The sequence below is a fragment of the Bos grunniens genome, chromosome 3 (genome assembly GCF_055505025.1).
Source record: "Bos grunniens cultivar Pamir isolate PY7600 chromosome 3, Bosgru_T2T1.0, whole genome shotgun sequence".
NCBI classification, from domain to species: Eukaryota; Metazoa; Chordata; class Mammalia; order Artiodactyla; family Bovidae; genus Bos; species Bos grunniens.
The window spans coordinates 90,924,189-90,940,741 of record NC_141167.1 but is presented as its reverse complement, the minus strand read 5'-3'; the positions used below and the strand labels follow the sequence as shown (position 1 = coordinate 90,940,741).

Here is a 16,553-nt window from a genome sequence, read left to right as displayed (position 1 = left end):
ATAAATAGATAACAAACACATAAAAGATGTTCAATATAATTAGTCATTAGAGAAATGGAAATCATATCCACAGAGAGATACTAACTCACACCAACTGAATGGTTATTATAAAAAAGAAAACAGAACAGAAAAGAGCAAGTGTTTGAGGGGACGTCCCTGATGGTCCAGTGGTTGAGAATCTGCCTTTGAATGCAGAGGACACGTGTTTGATCCCTGGTTGAGAAACTAGAATCCCACATGCCACAGGGCAACTGAGCCCACACACCCCAGAGAGCCCGTACGCTCTACAGCCCGTGAGCCACAACTAGAGATCGCACACCGCACCTACTGAGCCTGTGTGCTCTACAGCCCGTGTGCCACAACTAGGGAGACGGCACACTGCACCTACTGAGCCTGTGTGCTCTAGAGCCCGTGAACCACAACCACAGAGACCGCACACTGCACCTACTGAGCCTGTGTGCTCTAGAGCCCATGAGCCACAACCACAGAGACCGCACACTGCACCTACTGAGCCTGTGTGCTCTAGAGCCCATGAGCCACAACCACAGAGACCGCACACTGAACCTACTGAGCCTGTGTGCTCTACAGCCCGTGTGCCACAACTACAGAGACCGCACACTGCACCTACTGAGCGTGTGTGCTCTACAGCCCGAGTGCCACAACCACAGAGACCGCACACTGCACCTACTGAGCCTGTGTGCTCTACAGCCCTAGTGCCACAACTAGAGACCGCACACTGCACCTACTGAGCCTGTGCACTCTACAGCCTGAGTGCCACAACCACAGAGACCGCACACTGCACCTACTGAGCCTGTGTGCTCTAGAGCCCGTGAGCCACAACCACAGAGACTGAACACTGCACCTACTGAGACTGTGCGCTCTACAGCCCGTGAGCCACAACTAGAGAGACCGCACACTGCACCTACTGAGCCCGTGCGCTCTACAGCCTGTGAGCCACAACTAGAGAGACCACACACTGCACCTACTGAGCCTGTGCGCTCTACAGCCCGTGTGCCACAACTAGAGACCACACACTGCACTGAGCCCGTGCGCTCTACAGCCGGTGAGCCACAACTAGAGACCGCACACTGCACCTACTGAGCACGTGTGCTCTGGAGCCCACGCTCCATGAAGAGAAGCTCCTGTGTGCCACAACTAGAGAAAACCGGAGCGCTGCAATGAAGACTCAGCACAGCCAAAGTACATACATAAATAAAACAAATGTTAGAATACATGGAAAAATTGGAGCCCCTGTGCACTGTTGATGGGAATGTAAAATAGTGCAGCCGCTATGGAAAACAGCGTGGCAGTTTCTCAAGCAATTAAAAACAGATTTATATATGATGCAGCTACTCCATTTCTAACCATACATTTAAAGAATGGAAAAGAGCGTCTTGAAGAAATCTTTGTACACCCATGTTCATAGTTCAGTTCAGTTCAGGCGCTCAGTCGTGTCCGACTCTTTGCGACCCCATGAATCGCAGCACGCCAGGCCTCCCTGTCCATCACCAACTCCCGAAGTTCACTGAGACTCACGTCCATCGAGTCAGTGATGCCATCCAGCCATCGTATCCTCTGTCGTCCCCTTCTCCTCCTGCCCCCAATCCCTCCCAGCATCAGTCATAGTAGTGTTATTCATAAAGCCAAATGGTAGAGGCAACCCAAGAGTTCATCGACAAGGAAATGAATAAATAAAATGTGGTATATATACACAGCAGAATACTATTATTTTGTTGTTATTGTTATTATTTTGCCACACTGTGCAGCTGTGGATTGACTAGGGATGGAACCTGTACCCCCTGCAGTGGAAGCGTGGAGTCTTAACCACTGGACCGCTAGGGAAGTCCTACAATGGAATATGATTCAACCTTAAAAAGAAAGGAAATGTTGACACATGCTACAACACAGATGAACTTTGAGGACCTTATGCTAAGTGAAATAAGTCAATCACAAAAAGACGAATACTACATAATCCCATTAATATGAGATAACCTAGAATCATCAAATTCATAGAGACAGAAAAGTAGATTGGTGGTCGAGGGGAGAGGAGAGTGGGGGTTGCTTAACAGGCATCATTTCAGTTTTGCAAGCTTGAGTTCTGGAAACTGGCTGCACCACAATGCGAATATACTTAACATTAATGAACTATGTATCTTAAACAGTTATGACGGTACATTTTATGTTTTGTGTATTTTACCACAAATAAAAAATAAAAGAGAGGAAACAAATCTGCCCTGAGGAAAGGAAGCTCAGTCTGTGAAAACAGGAAGCTGGCCCCAGATGGCCGAGGTGCCTACCAAAGGAAAGGTTTCAGTGAGCCCAGATTCTTGCATCTTTCCCTACACAGAAAAGTGCTAAATTTTTTAACGTGGGATATTTGGTTTTCTCTATTTATAAAAAAACCTCTGACAGTCAGACTACCTGTCTTTTGTTGCAAAACTTCTATATAGCCTGGTTCCTCCCTCCACCTCCAGGAAGCAGTTCTCTCAGGGTTACTTGAGATCCTGTCTCCCAGGCTTAAAGTTCAAAACATTTCCAGTAAATAAAACACAACTCTCAGCTTTTTGGATGTGAATATTTTTTAAGTCGATACATAATAGTCAAAATGTGTAAACGACGCAAATACCAATGGACTGATAAACAAATAATTACAATGTGATATATCTACACAACAGAATAGTATTTTGCTATAAAAAGAAATTAAACATTGATACATGCATAACATGGGTGAAAACTGAACATGCTGAGTGAAAGAAACCAGACACAAAATTTCACATACTGTATGATTCCACTTATATCGAATATCTACAACAGACAAATACATAGACAGAAAGTACATTAGCAGTTGCCAAGGGATGGGAGAAAGGGTGAGTGTGTGCTCAGCTGCTCAGTCGTGTCCAACTCTTTGCGATCCCATGGACTGTAGCCCACCAGGCTCCTCTGTCCATGGGATTTTTCCAAGCAAGAATACTGGAGTGGGTTGCCATTTCCTCCTCCAGGAGATCTTCCCAACCCAGGGATTGAATCTGCCTCTCTTGCCTGCATCTCCTGCATTGGCAGGTGGATTCTTTACCACTGAGTCACCTTGGAAACCCAGAGAAGGGGGGAATTGGAATTAACTGCTAATTTGTTTGGGGGTTGTGGGGATGTGGGGAGAGATGAAAATATTCTGCAATTAGATAGTGGTAATGATTGCACAATGTGGTGAATACACTAAAAATCACTTAAATGTATTCTTTAAAATGATGGATTTTATGTTATAAGGATTATATGTCAATAAAACAATAAATGAACCTTTTTTATTTCACTGAGTTTGTCAGTGAAAACACAACACAAATTTATTTTCTGTATTTTCCAGATAAAATATTTGAGCAATGTATTCACCATTAGGTATTAGTTACTCAGTCGTATCTGACTCTTTGCGACCCCACAGACTGTAACCTGCCAGGCTCCTCTGTCCATGGAATTCTCCAGACAAGAATATTGGAATGGGTGGCCATTCTCTTCTCCAGGGGATCTTCCCAGGGATAGAATCTGCATTGCAGTCAGATTCTTTACCACTTGAGCCACCATTTCTGATTTTGCACTTAAATCCTCTACCCCTTTCCTTTAATGGTATTTCTCATCCTAGCCCCTAATTTCTCAAGTTAAAACTTGCTTGGACTTCCCTGATGGTCCAGTGGTTAAGAATCTACCTGCCAATGCAGGGGACACGGGTTCGGTCCCTGGTTTGGGAAGATCCCACAGGCCTCAGGGCAATTAAGCCTGAGCGCTGCAACTTCTGAGCCCACACACCGTAGCTGCTCCACACCAAGAGAAGCCGCTGCAGTGAGAAGCCTGCGCACTGCAACTAGAGAGCAGCCTCTGCTCATTGCAACTAGCCTGTGTGCAGCAACAAAGACGCAGTGCAACCAAAAAAAACCAAAAACCAAAAACCTTGCTTGAGGGCTTCCCTGATGGCTACACGAGTTGGATCCCTGGTCCAAGAAGATCCCACATGCCTCAGAGCAACTAAGCCCATGCTCCACAACTATTGAGCCTGTGCTCTAGGAGCCCAGGAGCCGCAACTGCTAAAGCCCACAGGCCTAGAGCCTGTGCTCCACACCAAGAGAAGCCGCTGCGGTGCGAAGCCTGCGCACTGCAACTAGAGAGCAGCTCATGCTCACTGCAACCGAAGAAAAGCCTGTGCAGCAACGAAGACCCAGCAAGCCAAAAATAAAATACAAATGAAACTATATATTAAAAAAAAAAAAAACTTGCTTGAGACCTATGGACACAGGAGGAGCGGAGAAGGGAGAGGGTGAGATGTGATGGAGAGAGTAACATGGAAACTTACATTACCATATATAAAATAGGTAGCCAATGGGAATTTGCTGTATGACACAGGGAATCAAAATGGGGCTCTGTGACAATCTAGAAGGGTGGGATGGGGAGGGAGATGGGATGGAGGTTTGAGAGGGAGGGGACACGGGTGTACCTATGGCAGATTCTTGTTGATGTCTAACAGAAAACAAAAACATTCTGTAAAGCAATTATCTTTCAATTAAAAAATAAATAAAGCAGAAAAAAAATTTCTTGAAATCTTTCTGAGTTTGAAAATAACTATAAGGGACGTTTCTAAGGCAGCTTCAGTTCAGTTCAGTTTACTTGCTCAGTCATGTCCGATTGTTTGTGACCCCATGGACTGCAGCATGTCAGGCCTCTCTGTCCATCATCAACTCCCAGAGCTTACTCAAACTCATGTCCATCATGTCGGTGATGCCATCCAACCCTCTTATCCTCTGTCATCCCCTTCTCCTCCCGCCTTCAATCTTTCCCAGCATCAGGGTCTTTTCCAATGAGTCAGTTCTTTGAATCAGATGGCCAAAGTACTGGAGCTTAAGCTTCATCATCAGTCCGTCCAATGAATATTCAGGACTGACTTCCTTTAGGATTGACTGGTTTGATCTCCTTGCAGTCCAAGGGGCTCTCAAGAATCTTCTCCAACACCACAGTTCAAAAGCATCAATTCTTCAGCACTCAGCTTTCTTTATGGTCTAAATCTCACATCCATACATGACTACTGGACAAACCATACCTTTGACTATACAGACCTTTGTTGGTAAAGTAGTATCTCTGCTTTTTAAAATGCTGTCTAGGTTTGTCACAGCTTTTCTTCCAAGGAGCAAGAGTCTTTAATTTCATGGCTGCAATCACCATATGCACTGATTTTGGAGCCCCCCAAAATAAAGCCTATTACTGTTTCCACTGTTTCCCCATCTATTTGCCATGAAGTGATGGGACCAGATGCTGTGATCTCAGTATTTGGAATGTTGAGTTTTAAGCCAACGTTTTCACTCTCCTTTTGCTTTCATCAAGAGGCTCTTTAGTTTTCCTTCGCTTTCTGCCATAAGGGTGGTGTCATCTGCATATCTGAGGTTAATGATATTTCTCCCAGCAATCCTGATTCCAGCCTGTGCTTCATCCAGCCTGGCATTTCGCATGATGTACTCTGCATATAAGTTAAATAAGCAGGGAGACAATATACAGCCTTGATGTACTCCTGTCTTGATTTGGAACCAGTGTGCTGTTACATGTCCAGTTCTAACTGTTACCTCTTGACCTGCATACAGATTTCTCAAGAGGCAGGTCAGGTGGTCTGGTATTACCATCTCTTGAAGAATTTTCCAGTTTGTTGTGATCCACACAGTCAAAGACTTTGGCGTAGTCAATAAAGCAAAAGTAGATGTTTTTCTGGAAAACTCTTGCTTTTTGTATGATCCAGTGGATGTTGGCAATTTGATCTCTGGTTCCTCTGCCTTACCTTGCATCATCTGCGTTCTTTTCTGCAGAAATGTGAATGGGGATTTGTACAATAAAATAAAAAGCCACTAGAGGGCACTGTATCCCCTCTCAGTCAGTTCAGTCGCTCAGTCGTGTCCGCCTCTGCGACCCCATGAATCGCAGCACGCCAGGCCTCCCTGTCCATCCCACTCGCAGAGTTCACTCAGACTCACGTCCATCGAGTCAGTGATGCCATCCAGCCATCTCATCCTCTGTCATCCCCTTCTCCTCCTGCCCCCAATACCTCCCAGCATCAGAGTCTTTTCCAATGAGTCAACTCTTCACATGAGGTGGCCAAAGTACTGGAGTTGCAGCTTCAGCATCATTCCTTCCAAAGAAATCCCAGGGCTGATCTCCTTCAGAATGGACTGGTTGGATCTCCTTGTAGTCCAAGGGACTCTCAAGAGTCTTCTCCAACACCACAGTTCAAAAGCATCAATTCTTTGGCGCTCAGCCTTCTTCACAGTCCAACTCTCACATCCATACATGACCACTGGAAAAACTACAGCCTTGACTAGACGGACCTTTGTTGGCAAAGTAATGTCTCTGCTTTTGAATATGCTATCTAGGTTGGTCATAACTTTCCTTCCAAGGAGTAAGCGTCTTTTAATTTCGTGGCTGCATTCACCATCTGCAGTGATTTTGGAGCCCCCAAAAATAAAGTCTGACACTGTTTCCCCATCTATTTCCCATGAAGTGATGGGACCGGATACTATGATCTTCGTTTTCTGAATGTTGAGCTTTAAGTCAACTTTTTCACTTTCCACTTTCACTTTCATCAAGAAGCTTTTTAGTTCCTCTTCACTTTCTGCCATAAGGGTGGTGTCATCTGCATAAGTGAGGTTATTGATATTTCTCCCTGCAATCTTAATTCCAGCCTGTGTGTCTTCCAGTCCAGTGTTTCTGATGATGTACTCTGCATAGAAGTTAAATAAGCAGGGTGACAATATACAGCCTTGACGTACTCCTTTTCCTATTTGGAACCAGTCTGTTGTTCCATGTCCAGTTCTAACTGTTGCTTCCTGACCTGCATACAGATTTCTCAAGAGGCAGGTTGGGTGGTCTGGTATTCCCATCTCTTTCATAATTTTCCACGGTTTATTGTGATCCATACAGTCAAAGGCTTTGGCATAGTCAATAAAGCAGAAATAGGTATTTTTCTGGAATTCTCTTGCTTTTTCCATGATCCAGCGGATGTTGGCAATTTGATCTCTGGTTCCTCTGCCTTTTCTAAAACCAGCTTGAACATCAGGAAGTTCACGGTTCACATATTGCTGAAGCCTGGCTTGGAGAATTTTGAGCATTACTTTACTAGCATATGAGATGAGTGCAATTGTGCAGTAGTTTGAGCATTCTTTGGCATTGCCTTTCTTTGGGATTGGAATGAAACCTGACCTTTTCCAGTCCTGTGGTCACTGCTGAGTTTTCAAAATTTGCTGGCATATTGAGTGCAGCACTTTCACAGCATCATCTTTCAGGATTTGAAATAGCTCAACTGGAATTTCATCACCTCAACTAGCTTTGTTCGTAGTGATGCTTTCTAAGGCCCACTTGACTTCACATTCCAGGATGTCTGGCTCTAGGTCAGTGATCACACCATTGTGATTCTCTTGGTCATGAAGATCTTTTTTGTACAGTTCTTCTGTGTATTCTTGCCATCTCTTCTTAATATCTTCTGCTTCTGTTAGGTCCATACCATTTCTGTCCTTTATCAAGCCCATCTTTGCATGAAATGTTCCCTTGGTATTTCTAATTTTCTTGAAGAGATCTCTAGTCTTTCCCATTCTGTTGTTTTCCTCTATTTCTTTGCACTGATTGCTGAAGAAGGCTTTCTTATCTTTTCTTGATATTCTTTGGAACTCTGAATTCAGATGCTTATATCTTTCCTTTTCTTCTTTGCTTTTCGCTTCTCTTCTTTTCACAGCTATTTGTAAGGCCTCCCCAGACAGCCATTTTGCTTTTTTGCATTTCTTTTCCATGGGGATGGTCTTGATTCCTGTCTCCTGTTCAATGTCACGAACCTCATTCCATAGTTCATCAGGCACTCTATCTATCAGATCTAGGCCCTTAAGTCTCACTTGTACTGTATAATCATAAGGGATTTGATTTAGGTCATACCTGAATGGTCTAGTGGTTTTCCCTACTTTCTTCAATTTAAGTCTGAATTTGGTAATAAGGAGTTCATGATCTGAGCCACAGTCAGCTCCTGGTCTTGTTTTTGCTGCCTGTATAGAGCTTCTCCATCTTTGGCTGCAAAGAATATAATCAATCTGATTTTGGTGTTGACCATCTGGTGATGTCCATGTATAGAGTCTTCTCTTGTGTTGGTGTGCAGTAAAGATACTTGTGCAGAAATACCTTTTATCTTCAAGATCATGCTTCAGACAGTAAAGTCCAGGAAGTCTGTCTATTCATGTGGTCAAACCATTCACTAGCTGAGGTTTGAGGAAACTGTTCCAGTCTCTGCTTTCAGCTTCCACATCTGCATAATGTGGGAGGTTAGGTACAAGATCTCCAAGCATCTGCAGATGGTGACTGAGGCCATGAAATTAAAAGATGCTTGCTCCTTGGAAGAAAAGCTATGACAAACCTAGACAGCATATTAAAAAACAGAGACATTACTTTACCAACAAACGTCGGTATATTCAAAGCTATGGTGTCCAGTAGTCCCATGTATGGAAGTGAGATTTAGACCATAAAGAAAGCTGAGTGCCAAAGAACTGATGCTTTTGAACTGTGGTGTTGGAGAAGACTCCTGAGTCCCTTGGACTGCAAGGTCAAACCAGTTCATCCTAAAGGAAATCAGTCCTGAATATTCATTGGAAGGACTGATGATGAAGCTGAAGCTCCAATAATTTGGCCACCTGATTTGAAGAACTGACTCACTGAAAAAGACCCTGATGCTGGGAAAAACTGAGGGCAAGAGGAGAAGGGGACAACAGAGGATGAGATGGTTGGATGGCATCACTGACTTAATGGACATGAGTTTGAGCAAGCTCTGGGAGTTAGTGCTAGACAGGGAAGCCTGGCATATTGCAGTCCGTGGGGTTGCAAAGAGTTAGCCACAACTAAGTGACTGAACTGACTGTCAACCCTGAAATTCCTATCTTATACTGTCTTAAAATAAGAATGACATCTGGAAAAAGAGTAAGAATTACACCTGCTTTATTTTATCGTTTTCTCCAGTTCACTCAAACTGTTTCCTCTTCCCACCTTCTTTATTTCTGAATTTTCTTTCCCCCTTAAGCACCCTTTTCGGCTTCCCTGTGGCTCAGCTGGTAAAGAATCCACATGCAATACAGGAGACCTGGGCTCGATCCCTGGGTGGGGAAGATACTTTGAAGGGAAAGGCTATCCACTCCAGTATTCTGGCCTAGAGAATTCCATGAACTGTACACTCCATGTGATTGCAAAGAGTCGGATATTACTAAGCGACTTTCAGTTTCACTTAAGCACCCTTTACTGATAATTTGGTCTTCCCTGGTGGCTCAGTGGTAAAGAATAAGTCTGCCAATGCAGGAGACATGGGTTTGACCTTTGGCATCAGGAAGATACAATGGAGAAGGAAACAGCAACCCATTCCAGTATTCTTGCCTGGAAAATCCCAAGGACAGAGGAGTCCAGTGGGCTATACAGTCCATGGGGTTGCAAGAATTAGACATGACTTAGCAATTAAACAACAACTGATAATTTATAAAAACATGATAAAAAAACATTCTCAGAGTACTTTCCCAGTTTCACTTATTATTTTCTCTTTTGATTCTCACAACAAATTAGGTTTGTAGGTATTATCTCCAATGTACCTGGTGAGGAAACTGAAGCCTAGAAGAGTTCAGAGAATTGCCTGCAGAAAAAGAGCCATCAAGGCTTCCCTGGTGGCTCAGAGGTTAAAGCGTCTGCCTCCAATGCTGGAGACCCAGGTTCAATCCCAGGGTTGGGAAGATCCCCTGGAGAAGGAAATGATAACCCTCTCCAGTATTCTTGCCTGGAGAATCCCATGGACGGAGAAGCCTGGTAGGCTATAGTCCATGGGGTCGCAAAGAGTTGGACACAACTGAGCGACTTCACTTCTTCCCACTCCAAAGCCTTACTCTTCATGAAATATTCACTGTTTATGAGAAGATACAAGTTGTTTTGTGGGACCTGAAGTATACACATTAAAGCTGTCTGTTCTAGTTTTTCCATGGCAGGATGCCATGATCTTAGTTTTTTTAATATTTAGTTTTAAGCCGGCTCTTTCACTCTCCTCCTTCATATTTATTAAGAGGCTTCTTTAGTGCCTCTTCAATTTCTGCCATTAGACTGGTATCATCCCCATATCTGAGGCTGTTGACGTTTCTCCCACGTATCTTGATTCCAGCTTGTAACTCATCCAGCCTGGCATTTCTCATGATGTGCTCACTGTATAGGTTAAACAAACAGGGTGACAGCAGACAGCCCTGTCGTACTCCTTTCTCAATCTTGAACCAATCAGTTGTTCCATACAGGGTTCTAACTATTGCTTCTTGACCACCATACAGGTTTCTCAGGAGACAGGTAAGATGGTCTGGTATTCCCATCTCTTTAAGAGTTTTTCACAGTTTATTATGATCCACACAAAGGCTTTAGTGAGGTAGATGTTTTTCTGGAATTCCCTAGCTTTCTCTATAATCCAGCAAATGTTGGCAATTTGATCTCTGGTTCCTCTTCCTTTTCTAAACCCAGCTTGGACATCAGGAAGTTCTTGGTTTGCATAATGCTGAAGCCTAGCATGCAAAAAATTTTAAGCACGACCTTACTAGCATGGGTGCTGTGCTTAGACGCTCAGTTGTGTCCGACTCTGAGACCCCATGGACTGTAGCCCGCCAGGCTCCTCTGTTCATGGGGATTCTCCAGGCCAGAACACTGGAGTGGGTTGCCATGCCCTCCTCCAGGTACTAGCATGGGAGATGAATGCAACTGTCCGATCGTTAGCACATTCTTTAGTACTTCCTTCTTGGGAATTGGAATGAGGATTGACCTTTTTCAGTCCTGTAGCCACTACTGGGTCTTCCAGATTTGCTGACATATTGAATGCAACACCTTGATGGCATCATCCTCTAGGGTTTTGAACAGTTCTACGGGAATTCCATTGCATCCACTAGCTTTATTAACAGCAGTGCTTCCTAAGGCCCACTTGACTTTGCTCTCCAGAATGTCTGGCTCTGGGTGACTGACCACACCGTCGTAGTAACCTGGTTCATTAAGAACTTTTTTGTGGATGCAAAAGTAGGAAGTCAAGAGATACCTGGAGTAACAGGCAAGTTTGGCCTTGGAGAACCAAAAGAAGCAGGGCAAAAGCTAACTGAATTCTGCCAAGAGACTGCACTGGTCACAGAAAATGTGTTTGAATACCTGCTTTTAATTCTTTGGGTATATACTTAGAAGTAGAATTGCTGGGTCATGTGGTTATATTATGTTTAACTTCTGAGGAACTGCCAAACTGTTCCACAGTGGCTATACCCTATGAGCAATGTACAAATTTTCAGATTTCTTCACATTCTTGCCAATTCTTATTTTCCTTAAAAAATTATTATTATAACCATCCTAGTTGGTACAGACTGGCATCTTGCGGTTCCAACTTACATTTCTCTAATGACTAATAATGTTGAGTATCTTTTTTTCTTTATTTTTAAACTTTACAATATTGTATTGGTTTTGCCATATATCAACATGAATCTGCCACAGGTATACACGCGTTCCCCATCCTGAACCCTCTTCCCTCCTCCCTCCCTGCACCATCCCTCTGGGTTGTCCCAGTGCACCAGCCCCAAGCATCCAGTATCGTGCATCAAACCTGGACTGGAGACTCATTTCATATATGATATTATACATGTTTCAACGCCATTCTCCCAAATCATCCCACCCTCTCCCTCTCCCACACAGTCCAAAAGACTGTTCTATACATAAGTGTCTCTTTTGCTGTCTTGTATACAGGGTTATTGTTACCATCTTTCTAAATTCCATATATATGCGTTAGTATACTGTATTGGTGTTTTTCTTTCTGGCTTACTTCACTCTGTATAATAGGCTCCAGTTTCATCTACCTCATTAGAACTGATTCAAATGTATTCTTTTTAATGGCTGAGTAACACTCTGTTGTGTATATGTACCACAGCTTTCTTATCCATTCATCTGCTGATGGACATCTAGGTTGCTTCCATGTCCTGGCTATTATAAACTGCTCTGTGATGAACATTGGGGTACATGTGTCTCTTTCAATTCTGGTTTCCTCAGTGTGTATGCCCAGCAGTGGGATTGCTGGGTCATAAGGCAGTTCTATTTCCAGTTTTTTAAGGAATCTCTACACTGTTCTCCATGTTGAGTATCTTGTCATGTGCTTGTTGGTCACTAACACATCTGTTTTGGAAAACACCTATTCAAGTCCTTTGCTCATTTTTTAATTGGGTTGTCTTTTTGTTGTTGAGTTGTACGAGTTATTTATGTATTCTGGACATTAGACCCTAATTTGCAAATATTTTCTCCCATTCTATAGGTTGTCTTTTCACTTTCTTGATAATGCCCTTTGATGCACAAAGACTTCTAATTTTGATCAAACCCAATTTATCTTTTTCTTCTTTACTCTTCTTTTGGTATTATATCTAAGAATTTATTGCCAAATGCAAGGTCATTAAGATTTACCATGCATATTTTTCTTCTAAGAGTTTTATAATTTAGTTCTTATATTTAGGTTATCAGTTAATCCATTTTTAATTTTTGTATATCACATAAGGTAGGGGTGCAACTTCATTCTTTTGCATATAGATATTCAGTTGTCCCAGAACCACGTGTTGAAGAGACTTTTCTTTTCCCATTGAATGGTCAGAAAAAAATTAATTTGCCATAGATTTGTAAGTCTATTTCTGACTTTTAATTCTATTCTCTTGTCTATCTATCCTTATGCCAACACCACAATGTTTTGATCTCTGTAGCTTTGTAATAAGTTTTATAATAAGGAAATGTGAGTCCGCTAACTTTGTTCTTCTTAAATATTTTAAATATTCAAGGTCCTGTGCAATTCCATATGTATTTTCCACGTTTGCAAAAAGGGCTATTGGCATTTTAATCAGAATTGCATTGAATCTGTAGAGCAAGCTGGGTAGTATTGCCATCTTAACAATCTTGTCTTCCAATACATGAACATGGACGTCTTTCCACTTATTTAGGTATTCTTTAGTATATTTCAGCAATATTTAATAGTTTTTAGTGTGCAAGTCTTTCACTTTTGTGTAGTAAGGAATCTGGCCTCCTAAAGGGAGGTCTGGCCTCTGCCCCAGCTCCAGGGAGATGACCTCCACACCCCTGCAATTTCCCAAGAGACAGGAGTATAATTCATAGTGGAGTCCCTCAGACCAACTTTCATAGTTTTATGCTAATAAGGTGTCTCAGGGTGGGCCCCTTCATAGTTCAGGCTAATGAAATGACTCAGGGTACAGCTGACAACGTTAGAAAAGCCAACAATGTGACTGGAAAGTTAAGACTGAGTGTCACAAGATAACAGCCCAAACTTCAGGGAAGCAGGTGGATAGAGATTTTAGTTCAATCACATGGACAATAATTCTCCCCAAGTAAAGAAGCCTCATCAAGCACTGGACACCAGTGAGCATTTGTGATTGGCAATATTCTTAGAGCACTTCACACATCATATATGAGAGGAGACAACTCCACTCAGGACCCCACCTGGAGAGGACAACCAGAACTTCCAGTTTGGACCCCTCCCAGATGCTGCCCTACTGCTGCCTCAATTCAATGTATCCGTTCTCTGTAATCAATGTGACTGTGTATATAATAGCTTTCAGTGTGTTCTGCCAATCTTTGTAGCAAATTATTGAGTCTAAGCAAGGTTATGAGAATACTTGAATTTGTGGCCAGATGGCCTGAAGTCAGGGCGGCCCTGGAGACTCCCAACCTTGCAGATGGTATCTGAAATAGGGCAGTAGAGTTGCCTAAACTGTTTACAACCTCCTTAGTTAAATCTATCCCTAAGTGTTTTAACTAAAGAGGTTGCAAAGAGTTTAGGCAACTCCCTAGGTATTTGGGGGCTTCCCTGAGGACTCTGATGGTAAAGAATCTGCCTGCAATGCAGGAGGCCAGGGTTCTATCCTTGGGTCGAGAAGATCCCCTGGAGAAAAGACTGGCAACCCACTCCAGTACTCTTGCCTGGAGAATTCCATGGAGAGAGGAGCCTGGCAGGCTACAGCCTATGGGGTTGCAGAGTTGGACATGACTGAGATTCTTTTGGATGCTGTTGTAAATGAAATTATTCCTTAATTTCCTATTTATTCATGTTTTAAAAATACTTATTGAGCACTTGCTGTATACTAGCCTCTGTTCCAAGTGCTTCACAACCCTAATTTTATTCTCCTAGCAACCTTAAGGTACTTTGTTCAAAACTAGGTAGTCTGCCTCCTGAGTCTGTATTCTGAACTCACCATACTGTTGCTTCATGAGCCTTCAAGAAGTTTCCTGGGAACCTCTTATCTACCTCTTCACACTGTCATTGTGTAGTTCAGACCCTTATAAATTCAACCCTGAGCCAGAGCTTCCCACTGTCTTCCTAATTCATCTGTCTACCACGTACCCCGAATGCTGCCTCCACTCTAACAACTCTGAAGCATTGCTGATCTAAGTCCTGGACATTCCAGTGACATGAAGTGCCTTCTTTCTCTGCATTTATGAACATAAAAAACAATTACTGCTCATAAGCTGTACTTGACCATAGATTCTGCAGTGTCTTCTACTAGCATTGAATTCTTACTGAAAACTTTGCTTTGAACAGAGGCAAAGTGGGTGAGGGGAGGGCACAAAGCCTAACCCCACAAACTCCACTTCTCAGTCTCAGATTATTCATTTGCAGAACAAACTATAAGGTCTCCTCTCAAAAGTTGTTGTAGGAATTAATTGGAAAGGCAACGCCAAAGAATGCTCAAACTACCGCACAATTGCACTCATCTCACACACTAGTAAAGTAATGCTCAAAATTCTCCAAGGCAGGCGTCAGCAATATGTGAACCGTGAACTTCCTGATGTTCAAGCTGGTTTTAGAAAAGGCAGAAGAACCAGAGATCAAATTGCCAACATCCGCTGGATCATGGAAAAAGCAAGAGAGTTCCAGAAAAACACCTATTTCTGCTTTATTGACTATGCCAAAGCTTTTGACTGTGTGGATCACAATAAACTGTGGAAAATTCTGAAAGAGATGGGAATACCAGACCACCTGACCTGCCTCTTGAGAAATCTGTATGCAGGTCAGGAAGCAACAGTTAGAACTGGTCATGGAACAACAGACTGGTTCCAAATAGGAAAAGGAGTACGTCAAGGCTGTATATTGTCACCCTGTTTATTTAACTTCTATGCAGAGTACATCATGAGAAACGCTGGGCTGGAAGAAACACAAGCTGGAATCAAGATTGCCGGGAGAAATATCAATAACCTCAGATATGCAGATGGCACCACCCTTATGGCAGAAAGTGAAGAGAAACTAAAAGCCTCTTGATGAAAGTGAAAGTGGAGAGTGAAAAAGTTGGCTTACAGCTCAACATTCAGAAGACGAAGATCATGGCATCTGGTCCCATCACTTCATGGGAAATAGATGGGGAAACAGTGGAAACAGTGTCAGACTTTATTTTTGGGGGCTCCAAAATCACTGCAGATGGTGAATGCAGCCATGAGATTAAAAGACGCTTACTGCTTGGAAGAAAAGTTATGACCAACGTAGATAGCATATTGAAAAGCAGAGACATTACTTTGCCAACAAAGGTTCGTCTAGTCAAGGTTATGGTTTTTCCTGTGGTCATGTATGGATGTGAGAGTTGGACTGTGAAGAAGGCTGAGCACCAAAGAATTGATGCTTTTGAACTGTGGTGTTGGAGAAGACCTCTTGAGAGTCCCTTGGACTGCAAGGAGATCCAACCAGTCCATTCTGAAGGAAATCAGCCCTGGGATTTCTTTGGAAGGACTGATGCTAAAGCTGAAACTCCAGTACTTTGGCCACCTCATGAGAAGAGTTGACTCATTGGAAAAGACTCTGATGCTGGGAGGGATTGGGGGCAGGAGGAGAAGGGGATGACAGAGGATGAGAGGGCTGGATGGCATCACTGACTCAATGGATGTGAGTCTGGGTGAACTCCCGGAGTTGGTGATGGACAGGGAGGCCTGGCGAGCTGCGATTCATGGGGTCGCAAAGAGGCGGGCACGACTGAGCGACTGAACTGAACTGAGAGAAAGACAGAGAGACCGAGAGAGGAGCAGTAGGACAGGTCCTGGCATGAGCAAATGCTCAGCAAATGTAGGCTGATTTGTATCTCAGCAGTCACAAAGAATTTCTAAATTCTTTGACGACAAGGGCCTTCGACATACTTTTTTGGTATTTCTTAAATAAAAATTATATAACTTTTAACAGATACACTTTGGTATCCGGACTTGCTTAAGAACCAAGGCTCTTATGAGAAAATCGGCCTCTGAAGTCTGAATTCAAAGGTTGGCCACTACTAGGTCAGTGACTTCTGTAAAGTTACTCAGCTTCTCTCTGAGCCTTGGATTCTTTATCTGTCAACTGTCAACAGAACCTACTTCACAGGGTCATGAAGGTTCACGTGAAGTGCTTAGTAATATAATCAACACCACCACCCCCCCCCCCGAAACTACCAACCATAATTACATCATGTCCTAAATACTGTGTCCACAGAAATTTGGCCTCTGCATTACTCAAT

At 43.1% G+C, this 16,553-nt stretch overlaps 1 long non-coding RNA gene across 2 annotated transcripts in view; it reads right to left on the bottom strand.

The window, feature by feature from the left end:
• The window catches only part of LOC147376070 (uncharacterized), a 174,887-nt gene that overhangs the window by 157,592 nt on the left and 742 nt on the right, over nucleotides 1-16,553 (bottom strand). The window lies entirely within an intron of this gene.